The 24,581-nt window shown below is 41.0% G+C and overlaps 1 pseudogene; it reads left to right on the top strand.

Annotated features, from left to right (window-relative positions):
- Positions 1-14,227: 14,227 nt before the first annotated feature.
- Positions 14,228-24,326, top strand: LOC122129806 (annotated as a pseudogene).
- The last annotated feature ends 255 nt before the right edge of the window (positions 24,327-24,581 follow it).

The following is a 24,581-nucleotide window of genomic DNA, read 5'->3' as shown; positions in this document are numbered from 1 at the left end:
ATTGTGGTGTGTTTTATTTCAGTACCTGGCCATAGTTGTGCACAGCACGCGTTTGTTCCTGTGTTCTGTTTGTATTATTTGCATGTGTGGTTTATGTGTAGTTCTTTTAGTACTTCAGGTATCCTGTGAGAGGGGAAACTAACGTGCCTGTAGTTTCTGTGTATATGTGTGTGTTTGCCCTACAGCTGGGGCCCGTTCGTCGTAGGGTTGAAGCTAAGTTAATCAATTGGCCTTTTAGCCCGTTAAGATTAGCGAGCTGATTGAGAACAGCAAATATCGGTTCGTTAACGGCTGATCCGCATCCAAATCATGTGGTTAATTTCAACCAGGCTAAAGTTATCATGGCATTTGCGCGTGCACGTCCTACTTCAAAAGGCAGGAAAGGTCGATCACCAAAACCATGATTTTCTAACGGTATAATGGTTCTAAACTCAAAGAAAAGGCGAGTTCTCCGCTGGCGAGTAGGAGATGAACATGAACGCTTATGAAGAATACAAGACCATAATCATGGCAAAATTCAACACCACCACCGCTGTGAGAGCAAGGTGTGTTGGGATGTTTATAGGGTGATATCTATGTATGAATGCCCAATGGCAAGTGTCAACTGGTACAGAGGTTTCTTCTACCGGTTCTAATCTGCAAGGTTGCTAGTTCGTGTCCCCTCACCTCCTTCCTCGATGTAGTTTTACATTTCCTTGGAAGTCGCTTTGAATAAAAGCGTCTGTTAAATGACTAAATGTATTAATAACAAATGCAATAAATTGAAGCAGTGAAAATAAATTGTCTGTATTTCTCTCTATTCTTATCATGAGTCCACCTTAATCATTTTCTACAATAATGATATGCTATGGTGTACTAATAACACTCATATAATTATGAGTGCTTTGTTCTCCCCATCACCGACACTACAAAAATGTACCACTCGCAAAAAAGCGCAAGACAGTTAATGTTCGACTGTGGTGTTTGCAATAAATGACTCGAGAAGGTCTTGTAAATTAACGATTCCTTGTTGGCTGAATCGGTAGCGCTCATACAAGAATAATGGATCTTGGCGATCGCAAAGAACTCTCTCCCTCCGCTAATCTAACTCCAATATCAGTCCTTGGTCAATGGGATCCCTCCTTTTTCCGGAGGTGTGGCAAGTTTATCCAGCTACACTTAAGTTAACCTGCCCTGGAGCAGGTTAGTGCTAATCGATATGTAACTATGGTGATTTATCAAAAGTTGCTTCCACGAACCAAAAAGAGGGGCGTTTTTTATCTTAGCCTGAAAATTAGCTCGCTAAACCGCTTAGCGAGCTACGACGAATACCCCCCTGGGGTCGACTGGTGTTTCATATTTTCTTTATCTCCTTTTGTTTGTATGAGCATGCATTGTGCTATCCTGGAGGGGGGGCTAGTCACCTGGTGGTGGAGTTCCGTCAGTGCATGCTCACGTTTGATCATTGGTTGTTGGGTCACGCTGGTCACTTCGTGTGTTGTGCTGTGTTTTCCTTCACAAGGGTGGTGTGAACCCTGAAGCACACTTCCCAGTTAGTCTGCCGCCCCTCTAAGGTAAGTCCTTGCCTGCTATAGTTTGTTTCCATTTAATTCCCTTCCCTAGCGTGTTTGTCAGCCCTGAACCTCACGATGCTGACTGTTAAGCCCTTTTATTGATTATTTAATAAATACCTTTTCTACTTTGACTAACTTTGTCTGTCTAGGTCCATCTCTTCCTCTACAAGCCTTCACATCATAATTACATATCTTTACAATAAATAACCTCTTGTGGAATTCACGACTCGGTGTGTGTTTCGAACCTGTTCTCACGGGCTGATGTGCCTATTAAAACATTTAGTTTAAATATTCTCTGGGTGCAATTCCCAGGGTAGCGTAGTTGTCTACTTAGACAGGGCTGTGGGGTTCCCCCTTATAGCTCCTGTTACACATAGTAATGACCGAAGCTACTAAAACACCCTGTAAATCTCCTAGCTGCATTTTAGCTGTCTGAGTGAGTGCATTTAAAAAAGCCAGAGGCACCTCACTAGTTGGGGCCCACTTGACACATGGTATGCACACACAAATGTCACATTAATGTGAGAACATATTTAAATGACAAGTATGGAGAAGGAGGCATGATAAGCATGGTTAACATGATTACCCTAGGTGTGTGTGTGTGTGTGTCAGTAGGTTAAGGAAATATACCAAACGTGACTAATGTTGTTAGTTGTCCTTCTTCCACATTTAAGCATTTAGATGACTCATGTACCTTCATTTCTTCAGCATAACGCTCTGTATTATTTAAAGACTGCTGTCATGATGTGGCGTCCAGATATATTAAGGGCTAGGCCCGAGAAACTGGAAAAAACATGTCACAGTACACCAGTAATTAAACTGCCATCCTCTCCTGAAATTTACTGGCTCCACCACAGCCAAAAAAGAGTCTACTTAGACATGCCATCTATTTATGTGTGGCATCAATAGAATCTAGTATATCAATTTTTCATAGGCACATCAATTTTAATATAATTCAATTTAAATGAAGCCCCAAAACATACGCTACAAACTTCACACCACATTTGACACCACTCAGTTGCAGTATAACCATATTCACTTGTAAACCTGCACACATGTATGAAAACACAAGTGATTTTGAATGAATTAAATTCAATTTCATATCATTTCTAAAGCACCTAAGCAATTCAATTGTCTCAAGGGCCCAGGGCCTGAATGAAGAGTAAATATGATGGGTTATCATATTTATGTATTTTGTTACTGTCACAAAAAGTGGTAGTTAGGACCTGGGATGAACTAGTTTCTGTGTCCTCGAATCAGTATAATCAAAATCATGGCATTGATGAGTCAATCAGATTCAGATCAGATTCTCAAACATATCTTCAAATATTACATACACTATGATTTTAGAGTTAATAAATTAATCATGTGGGAGTAATGTGTGCGTAAAGCAGACTTTTTCAAATTCTCTGGTACAAAATGCTTTGGGAAATGTTTAAATAGGTCAAACCATAAAACCACCCTGTAGGAACCATTTGGGGTTCATGTTTTAATCTTGTTGGGACACTAGATGGCACTCCACCTTAATTGGGCTCACACAATATAGGTGGGAAAGGTCATGCAGGTGTCAGGTGTTGCTTGACAGAGGGAGAGCGCATATAGCTTTTTGACCGCTTGATTTGTACCACCAAAGGTCTCTTACATGTAAATGAGATGCACGTTTGGATGTATAGTCAACTTTATTGATTGGATCTTACTGTGGGAAATAAAGTTTCATAACTAAGAACGCAAAGTTGGAACGTTATTTTACATCTAACAAGCGCGTCAATCAAGTGCTCAGTCAGCAATCCCTCTGGGCTTTAAGTGTAGACTTAGCCCATACACACCATGCCTTGTTTGGAGTCGGCTTAGTTTGAGGAATAAGGCCAATATAAGGGGCTGTTCCAGTACACAGTGTGTCATCACCTGCTCGTCACAATTTATACTAATTTCACACTGCTTTAAAAGTTATTTAAAACTAAATTTGTATTCTTTTTAGGCTGAAACTTGTGGAAGGTTCTTCTGGTCTTGGGAAAGGTAAGGTAAGTTTGTGATACACTGAGGGCAATATCTAGGAATGGTGTGTAGCGTGCATTTTCTCGGAGAGTGCATGCCTCCACTAAGGCCAAATTCAGTATCTCGTGATGTTCGCGAAAGTGAAGCAATGGTGAACAAACAAACTATCATCGAGAAACTAACAAACAAACTGAAAACATAATCTCCTTGGCAGAGATTATAATTCAATGGTGAAACTAGCCTTATTCAAAAAGTACATTAAGCATAATGTACTTTCACAATATTAGTTAGTCTCCCTAATCAGATTTGAGTACAAAAAATAACTCATGTGTGGAAAATTAGTGGAAAACCGACATTTGATTCAGCTTTCTGGAATTTAATACCTATATATTCTACTTCTAGGCTGGAACTAAGACAAACCCCAACACCAAATAAGTGCCATTTCATTGTTCCGTTGTTTGTTCTCCAAATGCTAGGAAGGAGTCTTGCCTAGCCTCTGAACGACCCAACTTGGAAGGAGTCGTAGGGACCCGTCCTACTGTCCTACCAAGGAGGAGCAAATACCCTACTGGTCACCTGATAATGCACAGGGGTGTACTCTTCTCTGTACTCATCACTGTATCATGCTATATATATATATATATATATATATATATATATGCTATGTAACCTAATTTTTCTTAGCTTACATAATACACTAATAAATGCCATCATTATTTGTGGAAAGGTTTCAGGCACGCAAACTGAAAGCGCTGAAAGAGTCATCATCAAGACACAGCAGGTTGACATTTTTATTACACAAAAGGTCACAAGAGCTATATAATATGTCACCAGGTTGAGAAAATGTAACCTCTAACCTTTAACCTCCGTATGTAACACTTTGGCTCTGTGTAGTTTGCAGTATCTGACTGTGTAAAATGCATAGAAGGAATAAGAAAAGAATAAAGAGTCACAGTACACCTTAGTTTTGGAATGTTGCCCTGAATGCTGGGTTTACTACTTCCAAAGAAGGATCACTCAGATACCCTACTTATATATGTGTGGTGTGAATAGAACACAGTACAATAATGTTTGATTAGGCTTATCCATTTTGTGAAAAAGAAAGCCCAAACTTATCACAAATCAGTCAAAATATTGAACACAAAACTCAGGAAAGAAAGAAATTAAGAAAATACTAAAGGCTAACACAAAACAGTCATAAGCAAAAAAAACTGTGATGTACTGTGATGAGAAACTTCAATGCTGGTGTTAATGTTAACTTAAGAAAATGCATTTTATGGGTTGAAAATGGCTTTTGAAATGAAATGATCAAACACTTTCATTCATCACACTGATGTCCTTTTGGAAAGCAGGAGGAACAAACCAATTCACATCTGTCCAAGTTCAGGAAGGTTCATGAGCTGGAGGAGGCTGAGGAGCATGATGCCATTGCTGAGTCCCAAGTCAACAAGCTGAGGGCCAAGAGCCGCGACTCTGGAAATGTGATATAATATGATATTTACATTTTACTCAGTTCTAGTTTCTACCTCATTTGTACCAAATTGTATAACAGATTCCACAGATCATTACAGTCTAGTGAACAACTTGCCCAAATAGTCAATCATCATATAGTATCATAACCTAGTTCTAAGAAATGAGATGTGGCAATGCCACAAGGAAAAATCAAAAGACAGAAACATTTTTCATACAACATTAGCCTTGTGCATTCAAAATGGTGGTTAATATAAATATATACTGTATACCAATAAAATATATTACCATACTAAGAATTCAGTTGGTTTATGGGAAAGAATTCCCTTTTTCCTTTTATGAGTGGCAGAATAGCATAAATGTACACTGTGCACTTTATCCAGACAAGAGATTGTCCCAGGCTAGGATCTCCAAGATGTATCTATTGCTGAAGGTAAAAGCTTTGCAAAATTTGCACTTGCTTTTGAGCCTCAGGTGACTGTACATGTCAACTCTTACCGACCTTCTCTAAATTATATGGATTTTACGCCTTTCAATTGTTATATACATAAAATCTTATGGAATGAATCAAATTATTAACATGTTTAGAGACTGGACGTAGTTATCCCTCAGTGGACTCTTCATTGAGGGATCATGATATCAGATGACATCGGGTGGATGATGTCACAAAATAGTCACTTTTAGGTCAGCAACAATGTCAGAAATGTTTGTCAATTTAACTGTGTGAACATGACAGTTACATCCAATTATTATACGGCTCTTCAGAATGTTCCAAAAAGTGCAGTTGATTTGAATGGGCCACCCCAACGTTCGCAGGTCTGTTATTTCTGTATAATGACTATTTTTGCTGACCTATCGCAAAGTTCTCGGTCTAATCAATCATAGCAAATAAGCTCACTAAAGCATGCCATCCATATTTAAAGTTAACAGCTAGATAGCTTTTAGCAGCACCTGCTAAGTGTGCTATTGTCGGTGTTTGCAATGCATGTCTGTTGGCTTTTAGCTAGATCGATACATCTGCTACAGCCTGCCCCAGCTCAGCACACCGAGTACACCGTTATTGTTAAGATTGGAAATGCTCCTGGAGAGAGTGCCCGCTGTCTGCTGCAGCTGGCGTCCAAACCCATAGTCCTTGTAGGTGTTGAGGCTATGCCACCCCTGCTACAACGGAGAAAGCCAGTGACGGGTCTTTGTATTGTTCTTGCCGACCAGACAGCTTTCGCATCCTTCCTGCCAACCAGGCATGTCTTCGTATAGTTCCTGCCAATCAGACGAGTCTTTGCATTGTTGCTGGCAACCAGATGGGTCTTCGCATCCTTCCTGCAATGTTCCTGCCAACTAGACGGTGTGCTACACCACCGATTCACAGCCAGGGGTCTCTGCCTCAGGGCTACCAGCCAGAGAGGTCGCCACATCACCATTGCAGCCACCCAGTGGGGGCCACTGATGCTCGCTGCCGCTGACCAGAGGGGGCTGCGGCATTACCATGACAGCCCGGAGTCCACTGCATCGTTGCTGACAGCGGGGGCTCTCTTTCCTGCTGCAATGGCATTCCTGCTGCCCGCCTTAGGGTCAGGAGGCCGCAACACTACCACCACATTCCAGCCTAAACGTTTCAGAGACAGATGCTCCTGACAGGACTGTATCCTTTGCTCTCCACCATGCCATGAGCTTGTGACAAGTGCTGGGTTTGTGGTGGTGCTGGGAGCGACCTGTCTTGGTCGTCACCCCACAACCCTAAGGGACACATAACAGTGAGGGGCGGTGATCTGTGTAGTATGCAGGGCTGTTGTGTTTCAGGTATGGTGGGTTCACCCATAACTCTGAGTGTGTAGAAGCTATAGGGTGTAATGTATTTATATGTTATGGTCAGCGTTAGTAATTGGGAGTCTGTGTGTTCTGTGTAATGCCTTGTGTATTTTCCTCATGTATTAGCGTCTTTGTCTTTGAAATTCATCCACATTTGTTTGGAGACATGGGACTAACTCTAAATGATTTTTCCATACTGTAGAGACTGTGTTTTCATGTTTCTTTAGTGGTTATGATGATTCTTGCTCAGTGTATGAACAAGTTTGACTGTTGCTGATGATAAGTAAATGTGTTTTAAAATGAACTCAACTTAGAGATGCATGGCAGTCAGAGCACATACTCATCTGTAGTGACGATCACATCGTCACACTGCCCTCACCTTCGGGAAGCGCACCCTTGCGCTTCACGCACACAGGCATTCCTTGCGCATCCACCAACTGTACTTCTCCCATCCAGAGCGCCCCACACACAGGTGCTTCACCCATCGATTGTCACTACAGATGAGTATGTGCTGTGACTGCCATGCCATCGAGCCTGGCACATCGTCACACTGACCTCACCTTCGGGAAGTGCACCCTTGCGCTTCACGCACACAGGTATTCTTTGCGCATCCACCAACTGTACTTCTCCCATCCAGAGCGCCCCACACAGGGGTCAACCTACCTGGGGGTCCCGCACACAGGTTTACGGGCACGCCTCCGATGACCTCACAGTGAGCCATCCCACTTCTGACACCATTTGTAGTGAAGGGAAAGCGTGGTAACTGATGGAGATAATTTCCAAACACTGTTAATGACTTAAGAATATAATAATCAAGTGCCTTGTATTATTAATTACCTTATATGAATCATGTACTTATGTAAGCAGGAACATGGCTTTTCTGTGTTTCTGTGAGTGTGTAACTTAGAATATTAGGTGCCACTTAGTCTGCATATGTACAAGAGCATGTTTAGACCAGAGGTGATAAGAAGGGTCGAACTGTGCTTCTTCCGACCTTGCAAAACATCCATCCCTGCCTCGGACGTCAGAAATCCACCACGTGGTTATCCCTGCTGAACGCTCAACTTCTGTCTATATAAACCTTGTGCGATGTGTTTATCATTGCTTCACTTTCAGCCTTGTGCTGGGAGTGAGCCCGATTGCAATTGTTGTTTGTCTAATAAATATACTTATATGCAGCTCCGGAGTCCTGAGGTAACTAGGGTGAATTTTCACCTATCATATTTGGGGGCTCTTGACCGGGATTCCAACAACCTCATCGACTCTCCACGCTGGGCAAATCATCAGGACCTGTACCTTACGGAGGAGTCACAGATATTTCCCTAACGAATGTTCTAGTCCCCTGGGCGCAGTCACCTTCCTTAAGCCTGTAAAGGAGAGCTAGTGTCTCTCCCGAAGCCCCGAAGCGCGTTCGGTTGAAGAAGACGAGAAGGCCTCTGAAGGAAGGGTATAGAAGGAAGGGTGGCCTCTGGGCAGGGAAACATATCTGGGGAAAATATTTAATAGGGTAAGGCGGAATCTATGAGGCAGCACTATGGTTCCGACTAAGCTAAATACCATGCAGAAGGGTTTTATTACTTTTATTACTTTTATTTCTTTTTATCATGATTTTAGTAATCCAAGAAGCCCATTATTTTACTCCATGTATTGCTCTTGCTGCTTGCTTTTATTGATTTTATGTAAAGCACTTTGAACTGCAACAACCATCTGACACACACACATGCAAAAGACCCGGTTTCATTGGAAAACCACAAAGCAGACAAGGCCACTAACCAGGCCGGACTGCAACAACCATCTGACACACACACATGCAAAAGACCCGGTTTCATTGGAAAACCACAAAGCAGACAGGGCCACTAACCAGGCCGCACTACAAAAACCATCTGACACGTACACAATTCAAGAATTAGATCTCACAATACTAAAAGATATGCTGCAATATTGAGCCATGGTGAAAACATGCCCCAATAAGTGGGGATAGTAAGCATATATTTGTACTTCTTATTTATATTTTATTTAGTTTGGAAGATATGTAATCATTCATTATTGATTTTATTGAGTTAAATCCAAACTATTAAAAGCCAATTGAGAATCCAAGAGTGAAATTAGTGAAATTAAGCATGCATGTTGTTATCACTGTTTGAAATGATGTATAGAAGAATCTACACTAAAACAGACGAAGAGATTGAATACACACTTTCGGAGTACATGGCAAAGATGATGTCGAAACTAAATGCTCTCAGACTTCTCTCCCCTACACAGGAACACTGTGAGGCTGAAACCAAGGTTGGGCCAGGAGATTGGGTCCTAATCAACAGCCTCAAAAGAAAACACTGCCACTCGCCCAAGTGGGACAGACCATACAAAGTGCTACTGTCAACATCTACCACAGTCAAAATAGCGGAGAGAGCCACCTGGATACATATAACACATTGTAAACGAGTAAGCCTTCCTTAGAAAGAGACAGAGGATAGGAGCTGTCTTCCTCTACAGTTTTCTAAGGCCGGGCCACTGTGACAAAAGTCCAGCTACAAAGGGGATTCTTTGCGTTAGGCAATTTTTCGTCTCAAACCTGGTGAAGAAAACTACACTCTCCAGTGGGGTAAAAGAGCCTAGTGGATACTGGGAGGGTGGGGCGGTCCTATCTCTGTGAAGTCATGGGGAGTTACAAGGGAAAAATTAAACAATGTGTGAAACATTTGATAATAACTGTACTGCTCTACATTTTGGTACTGTTAACATATTGATCACAACAGGCACCGGTCTTGGTCAAATATCCGCGATGGGGCCTGGCCAAAGATCATCCATGGTGGGGGAACCAGACTGCCCAAACACACTTTCCACAAAGAGACTGTTTACATTTTCCTGCCCAGTAAACACAGTCGACATCCACTATGTTGGCCTACAAATGCAAAGTATACAAATGTGCGATGAGAAATATGAGGACATTTTAAATTATTGACTTATGATGATATGGAGTGATGCTCAGTAATGATCTCTGTTCTGAAAATCCATGTGATGAAGCTCAGAGTGATGATTTTGAGGTTATCCATTGAAATTGATAATTGACTAATTAAGAAAGATGATTTGTGATTTTGATCATGATTTTGAATTATCCATTGAAACAGATAAAAGGAAGGACTGATGGAGATAATTTCCAAACACTGTTAATGACTTAAGAATATAATAATCAAGTGCCTTGTATTATTAATTACCTCATATGAATCATGTACTTATGTAAGCAGGAACATGGCTTTTCTGTGTTTCTGCGAGTGTGTAACTTAGAATATTAGGTGCCACTTAGTCTGCATATGTACAAGAGCATGTTTAGACCAGAGGTGATAAGAAGGTTCGAACTGTGCTTCTTCCTATCTTGTGCAAAACTTCCATCCTTGCCTCGGACGTCAGAAATCTACCACGTGGTTTTCCCTGCTGAACGCTCAACTTCTGTCTATATAAACCTTGTGTGATGTGTTTATCATTGCTTCACTTTCAGCCTTGTGATGGGAGTGAGCCCAATTGCAATTGTTGTTTGTCTAATAAATATACTTATATGCAGCTCCGGAGTCCTGAGGTAACTAGGGTAAATTTTCACCTAACAGTAACCCCACCTGGACTCGAACCTGGGTCTACAGGGTGCCAAACATGCACCCTGACCGCAACGCTAAAGAGCCAGGCTCGATCACATCGTCACATTACCACTGCACGTATCACTACATCGCTGATTAAAAAAGTGAAATCTCAATAAAGACAAATTACATTTCATCAATGTGTTAATCACCAGTAGAATATCCAAGTAATATGATCATAAATCAACGGATGCTTGGAACTTTTCACCCTACCCCTCATACACAGTTGACCTATGGACTACTGCTGCCTTTCCACAAGTCTTCAGGTGCCACAGGGATCACAGCACTGTTGGAAGACCACCCGACCTGAAGAGCGCACCTTGACATGCTGCTTCCATTTCATTTTGCTTACATAGGATGCAGGATGCCCCCGCCCCACCCAAATGTAAGTACAAAATAAGCTTGACAGCAGACCCAGGCCTACTGTGGAATATTCAACACCATGGTACGTCAACCTGACTCATTCACAAACATTATACAATATACAGGCTTGTAGGAAATCATATCAAATAAGTAGCCAAGCCTATTAACTCAAAAGTTAATAATCACTTCCAAAGTGTCACGTCAAAATAATGACTGTGAGCACTTTATGATTAGATGATAATGATGAGAGACAGCAGGTTACAGAATGTATGCTGTCCACAAAAGCAAAGGTTGCTTGCATGTTCGTAGGCATGTAGTGTTTTGCAACAAAGTAAATTATTGCTATTGACTATATTACTGAATGTATGATGAGCTCCTCGTATTCCCAGCTATCCCACAAAATATTAACATCCAGCTTGGTTCATCTTCATTCAACCCAACTAAATATGTAAACATGTCTAAACTAAACTAGACTATTGTAATTCAATTTTAACCGGCCTGCCTGCATGTATATTGAGATCGTTGCAGAATGATTCAGAATAGAGGAATGGCCAGAATAGAGGAATGGTCTTTGATCAACCATAGAGGAATGGTCAGAATAGAGGAATGGTCTTTGATCAACCATAGAGGAATGGTCTTTGAACAACCATAGATCCTTTGCTGGTCACCCTTCACTGGTTCCCTATAGCTGCTAGAATTTCATTTAAATCCCCCAGTCTGGCCTAAAGGACAGCCACTGGAACGGCACCATCCTATTTAAAAGCTATGGTTCAGCTCGATCCCCCCCCCCCCTGTTAGGCTAGTATTACTGCCTTTTTATAGTTTTTTTTTAAATATCTATCTGTTTTCTAATATCTTTTTAATATTGTGTTAGTCAAAAGTGTCTACTAAATACTATAACCATAACCATGATGTGCACAAAACGTCTTTTGTCTGATACTTTCTGTGGGTCAGAGGTCACAGAAGTGTTCCCTAACATAGGCCTAAATGGTGTGAATAGTGATTGGCTGCACCCTTTTCTTCTTTTAAGAAGACATTGAACCGGTTCTAGGTCTCCCAAAGAAAGCCCAAGTCGCTCTCTGGCTGGTCTGAGGTGAAAAGACTCAGTGAAACTTGAAGAACTTAATTTTAATTGCGAGCGCTCGCCAGATATCTGACACATAAAAATGCAAGCAATAAAACTGCCAACTGCCTGAAAGGCTTTTCCTGGTGAAGGTCAGACGTATAAATAGTGTCACGAGGCTGTGGCAGTGAAGTGAAGGCAGGGATTTTGTTTAGTTTTTTGTATTTGATTTCTTCTTTTTAAATATTTAATATTTTCAGTGTAGGAGCCTATACCTTGTGTTTTTGATTAAGCTAAAAATGTGCATTAGTTAAACAAGATTTGAAGGAAATTATAACACAAATGTCAGTACACCCACTTTGGAAAGTTTTGGGGAAATGACAGCGGGTTGGATTCGGGCCTGTCCCCGTGGAGTTCAAGCCTGTATATGGTCGGCGGCTACTGCTTGTGGCCAAAGTGCCTCCAGCCATTTTGGAAAATTGCCCTGAAATGGAATAGCTCTGCCCCTGCCAAAAAGACCTTGACCGTGCCATATATGTGTGTGTGGTATAAAATAATACAGTGCATTAACAGTTGTAAGTGTATTATTTTTTTATTAAAGAATATGCAGGCCTTACCTACATAAATGGACCAGATTAGGTTAAGACTCAAAAAGTATCACAAGTTAGAATTAAATCACATAATTAACGTATGGGTGCTGCTCATTTAATAAACATGTACTTTATAAGTAAACTTGTTAGTTTATCAATGTGTAAAAACAAAATTACACAAATCCTAATCAAACAGCTAAAATAATTAAATTAAAGGTGCTGCTCATTTAATAACATGTATGAGTCAATGTGTGTCTGTGATCGCATGCTTGACGTGGTGTTTAAATATATCAAACCATTCCAGTTTTCCTTATTTGGATCCTGCTTAGTTTGCAGATCGGTCACAATATAAGGACCTGGAGGAACCGAGAAGTTCAGAGAGACTAGGGGGTTCCAGTGCACAGTAAGTTGTCACCTGCTTGATTAATCAGGGAGGAGCTGGTACAGCATGGGTGGGCTGCATGATGAACTCTGATATCCTCTGGAAACATGGGAGAGCTGGATCGCCTTGGCCGTGAAATTCTGTAACATTTTTACTATTGTATTTATATATAATATATGTTCTGACATCCTTACTCCCATCATTTAGACTATTTGACAGTTCTGGACATTTCATCTGGTACTGGAAAGAACAGGTAGGTTTAATCTGCTTTTGTAACCGACTATGTATTCAGTAACTTAAATTACTTTTTCAAATTAATAGCAAGCAAGCCAAATGGCTACCAAAGAAAAACATATGCCTATAGTTTCTGAATACCCTTTCCAGTTCAGTCATAACAGTCTTTTTCAATCAAATGGGGTTGCATAGGTATGCATATTTTCCACATTTGGTCCTTAAATCCAAATCTCTAGGCTGTACACACAGTCTTTGGCTGGACAGTTATCACCTATTCTGTTTTAGCTACTTTTATTCAAATGTTATATCTCTTTGACCAGGCTTCAGTGAGGTTCTATGAAGACATCACTTCAAATATAAAAAATACTATAAGAGAAGAGACAATGCACTCAGCTTAAACATTTTTGACACCTACTTTCAGATCTGCTCATGTCTTTCTTCCTTCTTTGGATTTTTTGAAAAGACTGCACTCCATACATCATGATGAAAGATAAAGACAACATTTTGAATCCCCTAAAAAATAATACAACACACTTTTATTTATTTACTACACTACCCCACGCCCGTAGGGTGCATTTTGAATAGCAAGATACCCATGGTTTAATATGATTACCTGTTTCCCACATTAGATAATTGTAAATATTTACTGTTGCTCTTGACTGCCTCATACACAGTCACTACAAAAAACTAAAATAAACATCCAGTTGTTAATTTGTTTACTTATTTCAGATATGCTATGTTGCAAGGATGAATTATGTTTCTTACAGTCCGTGGTTGTAATATTTCTTACTACAAAATGACACGTTCATGCCTCTTCTTCCAACAGTAAACCTCAACCATGGGAGACAGCGACATGGCCACTTATGGCCCGGCTGCCATTTACCTCCGTAAGCCTGAGAAGGAGAGGCTTGAGGCCCAAACCATGCCCTTTGATGCAAAGTCAGCTTGTTATGTACCTGACAAGGAGGAGTTGTACCTGAAGGCTAAAATCCTGAAGAGAGATGGTGCCAACGTCACTGTTGAACTGATTGAAAAAAGGAGGTATGTTAGCAAGGCTCTTAGTTAAGACAATGATTGAGTTTTTCCATTAAACAGAATGTTTCTTGCCTTTATCTCTTTATATTGTCCATTTGTTTTAGGAAAGAGTCGTTAAGGAGGAGGATGTCCACCCCATGAATCCTCCCAAGTATGACAAGATTGAGGACATGGCCATGATGACCCACCTCAATGAAGCCTCTGTCCTGTATAACCTCAAAGAGCGTTATGCAGCATGGATGATCTACGTAAGCTTTATGCTTTCTCACAGATGAAAAACTATGTTAAAAATAAAACAGCTGTAAAACCAATCCCCTTATTTCTTCATTCTAGACCTACTCTGGACTTTTCTGTGCCACTGTGAACCCCTACAAGTGGCTCCCTGTGTATGACCAAGCAGTGGTGGAGGCCTACAGAGGCAAGAAGCGTATGGAGGCCCCACCCCACATTTTCTCTGTCTCTGACAATGCTTATCAGTTCATGCTCCAAGGTAAGCATTCAATTTAAAAGCCACTAAATAATAAGATTTAATTACATATTTGTTCATGAACTAAATAAAAAAAGTGATTTATCTAAAATTGCATTTGTCCCACAGACAAGGAAAACCAGTCTGTTCTGATTACGTAAGCAACTTAAAACTTTGCATTATCTTCTATGTTACCTTGTGGCACACACAATTCTTATCTGAAAAATTTCAATATCTTATGTTTAATCTAGCGGAGAATCTGGTGCTGGCAAGACTGTGAACACCAAACGTGTCATCCAATACTTTGCAACAATTGCAGTCAGTAGTGGAAAAAAGGCAGAGGCAGTACCTGGAAAGATGCAGGTCAGACCCCTTACACATTTATGTGCTAATTATTATAAAGCAACAAAAACATTCTCTTCATAACAACATATTCCTTGAATGCTTCTTCCACTTGCAGGGCTCTCTTGAAGACCAGATTATTGCTGCCAACCCACTGTTGGAGGCTTATGGTAATGCCAAGACTGTGAGGAATGACAACTCTTCCCGTTTTGTAAGTTAACTTCTTATTTAAACTCTGGCCTCAGTTCTGTGGATATTAATAAGATAAAATTACTTAGGATATAATTTTGTCTAAAACAGGGAAAATTCATCAGAATTCACTTTGCCACAACTGGAAAACTGGCTAAAGCTGATATTGAGACTTGTAAGTATAATTATCCTGTGTATATAAACATTTTACATTATTGCTGCCTTCATTTTTTCAAGTTAAAATATATTCTTCCCCACCTAAATAGACCTGCTGGAAAAGTCTAGAGTGTCATTCCAGCTTCCTGATGAGAGAGGCTACCACATCTTCTTCCAGATGATGACCAACCACAAGCCTGAGATATTGGTAGGGTTATTATTTTCAACCAACAATCAAAAAACATTACATGTAATTATTCATTTGCAACAACAAATTATTGTTTTCCCCCTCTACAGAAATGTGCCTCATCACAAGCAACCCCTATGACTTTCCCATGTGCAGTCAGGGTCAGATCACTGTGGCCAGCATTAATGACAAAGAAGAGTTGGACGCCACAGATGTGAGATATCCATGATCTTTTCTTCTGGACAATGAATACAATGAGAATGACATTCTTAAAAACACTAACGATTAAAAATAATGATGCGCTTAAACTTCATTTATGCATGTAATTGCAGGATGCCATTGACATCCTGGGTTTCACTGCAGAGGAGAAAGTCACCATTTGGAAACTGACTGGTGCTGTGCTCCATCATGGCAATTTGAAATTCAAGCAGAAGCAGCGTGAGGAGCAGGCTGAGCCTGATGGCACTGAGGGTAGGTTTAAAAACTCTACTGAACTTGGGTCAGTTCTAGTGATAACTACTAGGTAGTCTTATTTATTGAAGTAATTTCATTAAAAGATAGATCAGCATGTATATCAATATTTCCTCTGATTATAGTTATTAATATATATATATATTTATTATTACAACAGAAGCCTGTAAATATATCTACAATGTCATTCATTAGATATTTTTACTCAATTTAGGTTAAGAATGACTTTCCTGGGTAAAATATTGATATAAATAACTCACTTAAACGCTTTGTTGTTTTAAGATGCTGACAAAGTCGCTTACCTCCTGGGCCTGAACTCTGCTGATATGCTGAAGGCTCTGTGCTACCCAAGGGTGAAAGTCGGAACTGAGTATGTCACCAAGGGTCAGACTGTGCCACAGGTATGTCACATACAAGGTTGACTAAAGACCACAAGGATTTTGACATTGTTTGACAAGAATTTTACTGCTGGTATTTTCTTTCTCAGGGTTCACACCCGTTAACATTGACAACATTTCAAAACTTTTCAAGGACCTTTAATGAAATCTCCATTAATCTTCACAAGCTAATAAATAAACAGAATGATATACTTTACAGCACAGATTGGGCCTTAACTCTGAAAGAAAAGTAAATAACAACCTTTTCCATTACTTTTCTATTAGACAGGCTATATCAATTCAAGTAGACTGCATCAGGCACAACAAAACCATTATCCATGGAAGAGTACAATAACATAATTAATTTCATTAGACCTACATTCAACAAAATAATTATTTCTTGACTTTTCCAGAACTTTCAGTGACTGAATTCCATGACTTTCCTAGCCCTGGAAAATGGGATTTTAAAACTCCTGCCTTTTCTCATCATAGTAAGTAAGAAGTAATTCTTACATATTGTTTTAGGTCTACAACTCAGTGTCAGCCTTGTCCAAGTCTATCTATGAGAGGATGTTCTTGTGGATGGTCATTCGTATCAACCAGATGCTGGACACCAAGAAGTCAAGTCAGTTCTACATTGGTGTGCTGGACATTGCTGGATTTGAGATTTTCGATGTGAGGACAAAATGATAAGATTCTTCACTAACATTATTTGTTTCTAGTGACTTAAGAGTGCCACTCTCAAATAATGTTTGAATATGTATCCAACACAGTACAACAGCATGGAGCAGCTGTGTATCAACTTCACCAATGAAAAACTGCAACAGTTCTTCAACCACACCATGTTTGTCCTGGAGCAAGAGGAGTACAAGAAAGAGGGCATTGTTTGGGCGTTCATTGACTTTGGCATGGACTTGGCTGCCTGCATTGAGCTGATTGAAAGGGTCAGTTTCAATCAATCCAACTAGCACAGTGTTAGATTTGTATAGTTTCATGATGTCCACTTTTATAACTAAGCAATCTTATTTTTCAACAGCCCATGGGTATCTTTGCCATCCTTGAAGAGGAGTGCATTGTCCCCAAGGCCTCTGACGTCACTTTCAAGGACAAGCTGTATGCCCAGCATCTTGGAAAGAACGCAGCCTTTGCGAAGCCCAAGCTGCAAAGGCAAGCCTGAGGCTCACTTCTCCCTGGTGCACTATGCGGCACTGTGGACTACAATGTTACTGGATGGTTGGACAAGAACAAGGATCCACTGAACGACACTGTTGTGCAGCTGTACCAGAAGTCATCAGTCAAACTTTTGCCTGTCCTGTACCCACCTCCTGTTGAGGGTAATAACCTGTTCAAGTCAAAAGGCTAATACACAAATAGTAATTATATTAGATTCTATGTATATAACTCAATTATCCGATTCATTATTTGTATGTCAACAGAGGTTGGTGGTGCTAAGAAGGGTGGTAAGAAGAAGGGTGGCTCCATGCAGACTGTGTCCTCACAGTTCAGGGTATGTGTTTTAATATCAAGAAGAAAATGATCAATCAATCAATAATTCTCCCAGCACAATTAACTGTATGATTCAAATTGTATACATTCTTGCCTCAACAGGAGAACTTGGGTAAACTGATGACCAACTGCAACCTGAGGGCCACCCATCCTCACTTTGTGCGTTGTCTGATTCCAAATGAAATTAAGAAACCAGGTAAAGGGCTTTTAGTAAATTAAGACATGTCCATTATTCAACACCTTGTATTTGCTTGAAAATTTTACATCTCTGTATTTTCACAGGTTATATGCAGAACTTCCTGGTCATCCACCAGCTCAGGTGTAATGGTGTACTGGAGGGTATCAGAATCTGTAGAAAGGGTTTCCCAAGCAGAATCATGTATGCTGACTTCAAGCAGAGGTAAACATACAACAATATACAACAATAACTTATAATACACACTTCATATATGTTTTATGGGGAAAATAATGTTTTTCTTATTATTGACAACAGATACAAAGTACTGAATGCCAGTGTTATTCCTGAGGGTCAGTTCATTGATAACAAGAAGGCTGCTGAGAAGCTCTTGGGATCCATCGATGTTGATCACGATGAGTACAAGTTTGGACACACTAAGGTGGAGAATGTTTCTTATATCTGTTATTATGGATAAATATTGAATACAGTGTGTCCATTTCTGCTTTCAATAACACCCTCATAATTTTTTGTTCTTCTCTTTTAGGTGTTCTTCAAAGCTGGTCTGCTTGGTACCCTTGAGGAGATGCGAGATGAGAAACTGGTTTCCCTGGTCACAATGACTCAGGCTCTGTGCCGTGCATACCTGATGAGGAGGGAGTTTGTCGCGATGATGGAAAGGAGGTAATGTGTGATGTATTTGGTGGAATCACGCTCAACAAAATGATCTGCCATAAAACATAGCATTGCAGGTTTATTAATTGTAACACAATAGGTTGTGTTGAATGAATTGCCAATCTCTTATAAATTAAAGTACAAACGTACAAAACAGAGATAATTTCCATCAACACAGATGTATATAAAAGACTGGACTAATCACTGTCAGCGTTTGACAGAATCCCTCTGATCTATTCAGTAAGCTTCAACACGGTTTAATCAACAAATCAACCTCTTTTGCAGAGATGCAATCTTCACTATCCAGATGAATGTCCGCTCATTCATTAATGTGAAGCACTGGCCATGGATGAAGGTGTACTACAAGATCAAGCCTCTGCTTCAGAGTGCTGAAACTGAGAAGGAGCTGGTTGCCCTGAAGGAGGAACATGCAAAACTCAAAGACGTGTTTGCAAAGGTTGATGCCAGGAAGAAGGACCTTGAGGAGAAGATGGTGTCTATTGTGCAAGAGAGGAATGACCTGCATCTGCAAATGTCATCTGTAAGTGTATAACTGTACAACGGGTAACAATTCTTCACATCATTGCAATATTCAAATCACTAACCTGTCTGAGAATTATGTTTTCAATACAAATCAGATTTCATCCTTTCATCTTGTATTTACTGTAGAGCAATGAGACTATCAACGATGCTGAGGAGAGGTGTGAGGGTCTGATCAAGAGTAAGATCCAGCTTGAGGCCAAACTCAAGGAGACAACCGAGAGACTGGAGGATGAAGAGGAAATCAATGCTGAGCTGACTGCCAAGAAGAGGAAACTGGAGGATGAGTGCTCTGAGCTCAAGAAGGACATTGATGATCTGGAGCTGACCTTGGCCAAAGTGGAGAAGGAGAAACATGCCACTGAGAACAAGGTTTATATTCTTTAAAAAAAAAAAGAATAATGTTTTATTTTCAAGAAGTCTTCGTGAGGTTTACTGGATATTGATATAAAACATTCTATGTGTAGGTCAAGAACCTGACAGAGGAGATGGCCTCTCAGGATGAGTCCATTGCTAAGCTGACAAAAGAGAAGAAAGCCCTCCAAGAGGCCCATCAGCAGACTCTTGATGATCTCCAGGCAGAGGAAGACAAAGTCAACACTCTGACCAAGGCCAAGACTAAGCTTGAACAGCAAGTGGATGATGTGAGTTGAGGGCCTGTCTGTGTAAAGAAATGCACATATATCATTGTGCTACTTAATTACTTTATGCTTTGTATCTGCAGCTTGAGGGTTCCTTGGAGCAAGAAAAGAAGCTCCGCATGGACCTTGAGAGAGCCAAGAGAAAGCTTGAGGGTGACCTGAAACTGTCCCAGGAGAGTGTCATGGATCTGGAGAATGACAAGCAGCAGTCTGATGAGAAGCTGAAGAAGTAATGTATAATTCTATTAGTAACTAAGGATTAATGCAAACATGTACTCCTTTTTTAGTCCTTTTTTGGTATAAGCAGCCGTTAACAACTATTTAAATTTACAATTATACAGGAAGGACTTTGAAACAAGCCAGCTCCTTAGCAAGATTGAGGATGAACAATCATTGGGCGCTCAGCTCCAGAAAAAGATCAAGGAGCTTCAGGTTTGTTTCACATCTTCAGTACCGAATAGTGTTTACTATCATCTGCCTGTTCTTTCTTAGTATCACTTATTTCTTTTTAACAACCAATAGGCCCGCATTGAAGAATTGGAAGAAGAGATTGAGGCTGAGCGTGCAGCTCGTGCTAAGGTTGAGAAGCAGAGAGCTGATCTCTCCAGGGAACTTGAGGAGATCAGTGAGAGGCTTGAGGAGGCTGGTGGTGCCACTGCTGCTCAAATTGAGATGAACAAGAAGCGTGAGGCTGAGTTCCAGAAGCTGCGTCGTGACCTTGAAGAGTCCACTCTGCAGCATGAAGCCACTGCTGCAGCTCTCCGTAAGAAGCAGGCTGATAGCGTGGCCGAGCTGGGAGAGCAGATCGACAACCTCCAGCGTGTCAAGCAGAAGCTTGAGAAGGAGAAGAGTGAATACAAGATGGAGATTGATGATCTTTCCAGCAACATGGAGGGAGTCGCTAAAGCTAAGGTTTGTGACATGTAAACCTTAATGCTCTAGCTGACTCTAACTACAAACAATATCATACTGCGAACAATGATATGTTGTCAAGTAAAATTGTAATAATTGCCATAAACATTTCTGACTTTTGTGTTGCTTATTATTTTACTTTCACAAACAGGGAAATCTTGAGAAGATGTGCCGTACCCTTGAGGACCAATTTAGTGAAATCAAGGCCAAGAGTGATGAGGGTGCGCGCCAGGTCAACGACCTCAGTGCTCAGAGAGCAAGACTTCAGACTGAAAATGGTGAACTCGGCCGCCAGGTTGAGGAGAAAGATGCTCTTGTGTCTCAGCTGAGTAGAAGCAAACAGGCTTTCACTCAGCAAATTGAGGAGCTGAAGAGGCTAAATGAGGAGGAAGTCAAGGTACTGATACCCGTGAATGACATGAAGAAATTGGAGTACATAACCCACATTCTGTGAAGCCCTAAATGAACACCATTCATTGTTCACAAACAGGCCAAGAATGCCCTGGCCCACGCTGTTCAGTCTGCACGCCACGACTGCGACCTTCTGAGGGAGCAGTTTGAGGAGGAGCAGGAGGCAAAGGCTGAGCTGCAGCGTGGCATGTCCAAGGCCAACAGCGAGGTTGCTCAGTGGAGGACCAAGTACGAAACTGATGCCATCCAGCGCACTGAAGAGCTTGAGGAGTCCAAGTATGTACCAAACAGGCAAAGAAACACATAGAATGTGGATGTGGGTTGTTATGTTGTCTACTAAAACCTGTCCACGTCCTCTAACTTAAATCGGTTGCATTATCAGGAAAAAGCTTGCCCAGCGTCTACAGGAGGCTGAGGAACAAATTGAGGCCATCAACTCCAAGTGTGCTTCTCTGGATAAAACCAAGCAGAGACTCCAGGGTGAGGTTGAGGACCTCATGGTTGATGTGGAGAGAGCCAATGGTCTGGCTGCCAACCTTGACAAGAAGCAGAGAAACTTTGACAAGGTTATACCTCTATCTGGAATTTGTGTGATTGTAGGACAAACTAGCACTCATATTACATAATATGGACATATGGATTTTTGGTAGCAGTGTCTCATATGTGAAATTAACCCAAGACACAAACTGTTTTTCAAAGGTCTTGGCAGAATGGAAGCAGAAATATGAGGAGGGTCAGGCAGAGCTGGAGGGTGCCCAGAAAGAGGCTCGCTCTCTCAGCACTGAGCTGTTCAAGATGAAGAACTCCTATGAGGAGGCTCTTGACCAACTGGAGACTCTTAAGAGGGAGAACAAGAATCTCCAACGTAAGTCAAGATGGCCTTAAAATACTTCCAAATCAAAGCTTGTTAAGAGAAGCTAAAAACAAAATGTTTTATCCTGGAATACAAATCAATAGTACATTGGTAGATGCTGACTTTGTGTTAAGGGTTTTAAATGTCTTGTTGCAGAGGAGATCTCTGACCTGACGGAGCAGCTTGGTGAGACTGGAAAGAGCATTCATGAGCTGGAGAAGCCAAGAAGACTGTTGAGACTGAGAAGGCTGAGATCCAGACTGCCCTGGAAGAGGCTGAGGTACAAATACAAAATCCAACAGGATGGAGTGGAGAGATTCAATAGGACATCTTAATAAATTAAGCAATTGGTCATATCTTAAAATTATGTTTTACACTCTATTTAAAAATAGGGAACTCTTGAGCATGAGGAGTCCAAGATTCTCCGTGTCCAGCTTGAGCTGAACCAGGTCAAGGGTGAGGTTGACCGGAAGCTTGCAGAGAAGGATGAGGAGATGGAGCAGATTAAGAGGAATAGCCAGAGGGTGACTGACTCCATGCAGAGCACCCTGGACTCTGAGGTCAGGAGCAGGAATGATGCCATGAGAATCAAGAAGAAGATGGAGGGAGACCTTAATGAGATGGAGATTCAGCTGAGCCACGCCAACCGCCAGGCTGCTGAGTCCCAGAAAAGTCTGAGGACCGTCCAGGGTCAGCTCAAGGTCAGTAGTATAAATATTCAGTGTTTTGATATTACAGTGCTCACACCAATGAAGTATAGCAAACACCACACATTTCTCTGTCAACCAGGATGCTCAACTGCACCTTGATGATGCTGTCAGAGGACAGGAAGATATGAAGGAGCAGGCTGCCATGGTGGAGCGCAGGAACGGCCTTATGGTGGCTGAGATTGAGGAGCTGAGAGCTGCCCTGGAGCAGACAGAGAGAGGCCGCAAAGTGGCTGAGCAGGAGCTGGTAGATGCCAGTGAGCGTGTTGGCCTCCTGCACTCCCAGGTAGAGAATAAAAAAGGTTGTTTAAACCGATACATTAAACAAACAGTTCCAGCATTAAAAATATAACTGAGTATGTTTATTTCTCCACACTAGAACACAAGTCTGCTGAACACCAAGAAGAAGCTTGACTGACTTCCTTCAGGTCCAAGGTGAAGTTGATGACATCGTCCAGGAGGCAAGAAATGCTGAGGACAAGGCCAAGAAAGCCATCACTGATGTAAGGTTTTTTTTCTGCAACGGAGCATTATATTTAAAAGTACTTTTACTTCTATTATTTAAAAATACACTATTCCATCATATAGGCTGCCATGATGGCAGAGGAGCTGAAGAAGGAACAGGACACCAGTTCTCATCTGGAGAGGATGAAGAAGAACCTGGAAGTCACTGTCAAGGATCTGCAGCACCGCCTGGATGAGGCTGAGAATCTGGCCATGAAGGGTGGCAAGAAACAGCTCCAGAAACTGGAGTCCAGGGTAAGTAACAAAATATGACTCTGAATGAATATGTTTAACTCCTCATAACAAAACATGGGTCAGTATCTGAAATGGAAATATTTTTCATGTTAAGGTTCGTGAACTGGAAGGTGAGGTTGAGGCTGAACAGAGACGTGGTGTTGATGCTGTCAAGGGAGTCCGCAAATACGAGAGGAGGGTGAAGGAGCTCACCTACCAGGTAAGAAAGCTCTACTCTTTCTCTAGAACTGCATGCAAAATCTAAGAGGAGAGGACATTTCTTGACAAACTTTTTTCTCTTTAGACTGAGGAGGACAAGAAGAATGTCACCAGACTGCAGGATCTGGTTGACAAGCTGCAGATGAAGGTCAAGGCCTACAAGAGGCAGGCTGAGGAAGCTGTGAGTATTTTTCTGCCTTTGCTATACAGGAAAATATCTGCTACTTTTGCTACTTCACATTGACTCTTGTTTTGTTTTTCTGTATTAATTGCACTCAATTTCATATACAACAGGAGGAACAGGCCAATACTCACCTGTCCAAGTGCAGGAAGGTTCAGCATGAGCTGGAGGAGGCTGAGGAGCGTGCTGACATTGCTGAGTCCCAGGTCAACAAGCTCAAGGTCAAGAGCCGCGATGCCGGAAAGGTAAGATAATGTTTTCTGAACAAACATTACAATTATTTCACCAATAAACTTTGAAAATGTAAGTGTCATTGATTTTTATTTGTCATCTAGTTAATTCATTTTTTTGTTCTCTTTTAAAGGGCAAGGAGGCTGAAGAGTAAAACCTCTGAATCCATGTCACTTTCATCTGGATAAAATATCCTGGTTAATGTGATTATTCCAACAATGCATACTACTAATAAATATCTGAATATGAATCTGAATGTTTGTCTTTTTTCATAAGTTCATTCATATACTTTAGTCAGGGGGCTGATTTTTCTGTGACTTTATAACTGGACTGTAGTTTTTTCTATAGGAAGCTGCCTCTATCTTACCTATTAGATTCCACATTCACAAGTCATCTCACCGTCCTTGGTACTTCTATGAGACTACTTTAGCTGTTGAACTACATCAGAATTATAACACTGCAGCAGACAATGCATGCAACT

The sequence above is a fragment of the Clupea harengus genome, unplaced genomic scaffold (assembly GCF_900700415.2).
Source record: "Clupea harengus unplaced genomic scaffold, Ch_v2.0.2, whole genome shotgun sequence".
Classification (NCBI taxonomy): domain Eukaryota; kingdom Metazoa; phylum Chordata; class Actinopteri; order Clupeiformes; family Clupeidae; genus Clupea; species Clupea harengus.
This window is presented reverse-complemented; position numbering and strand designations above follow the sequence as displayed.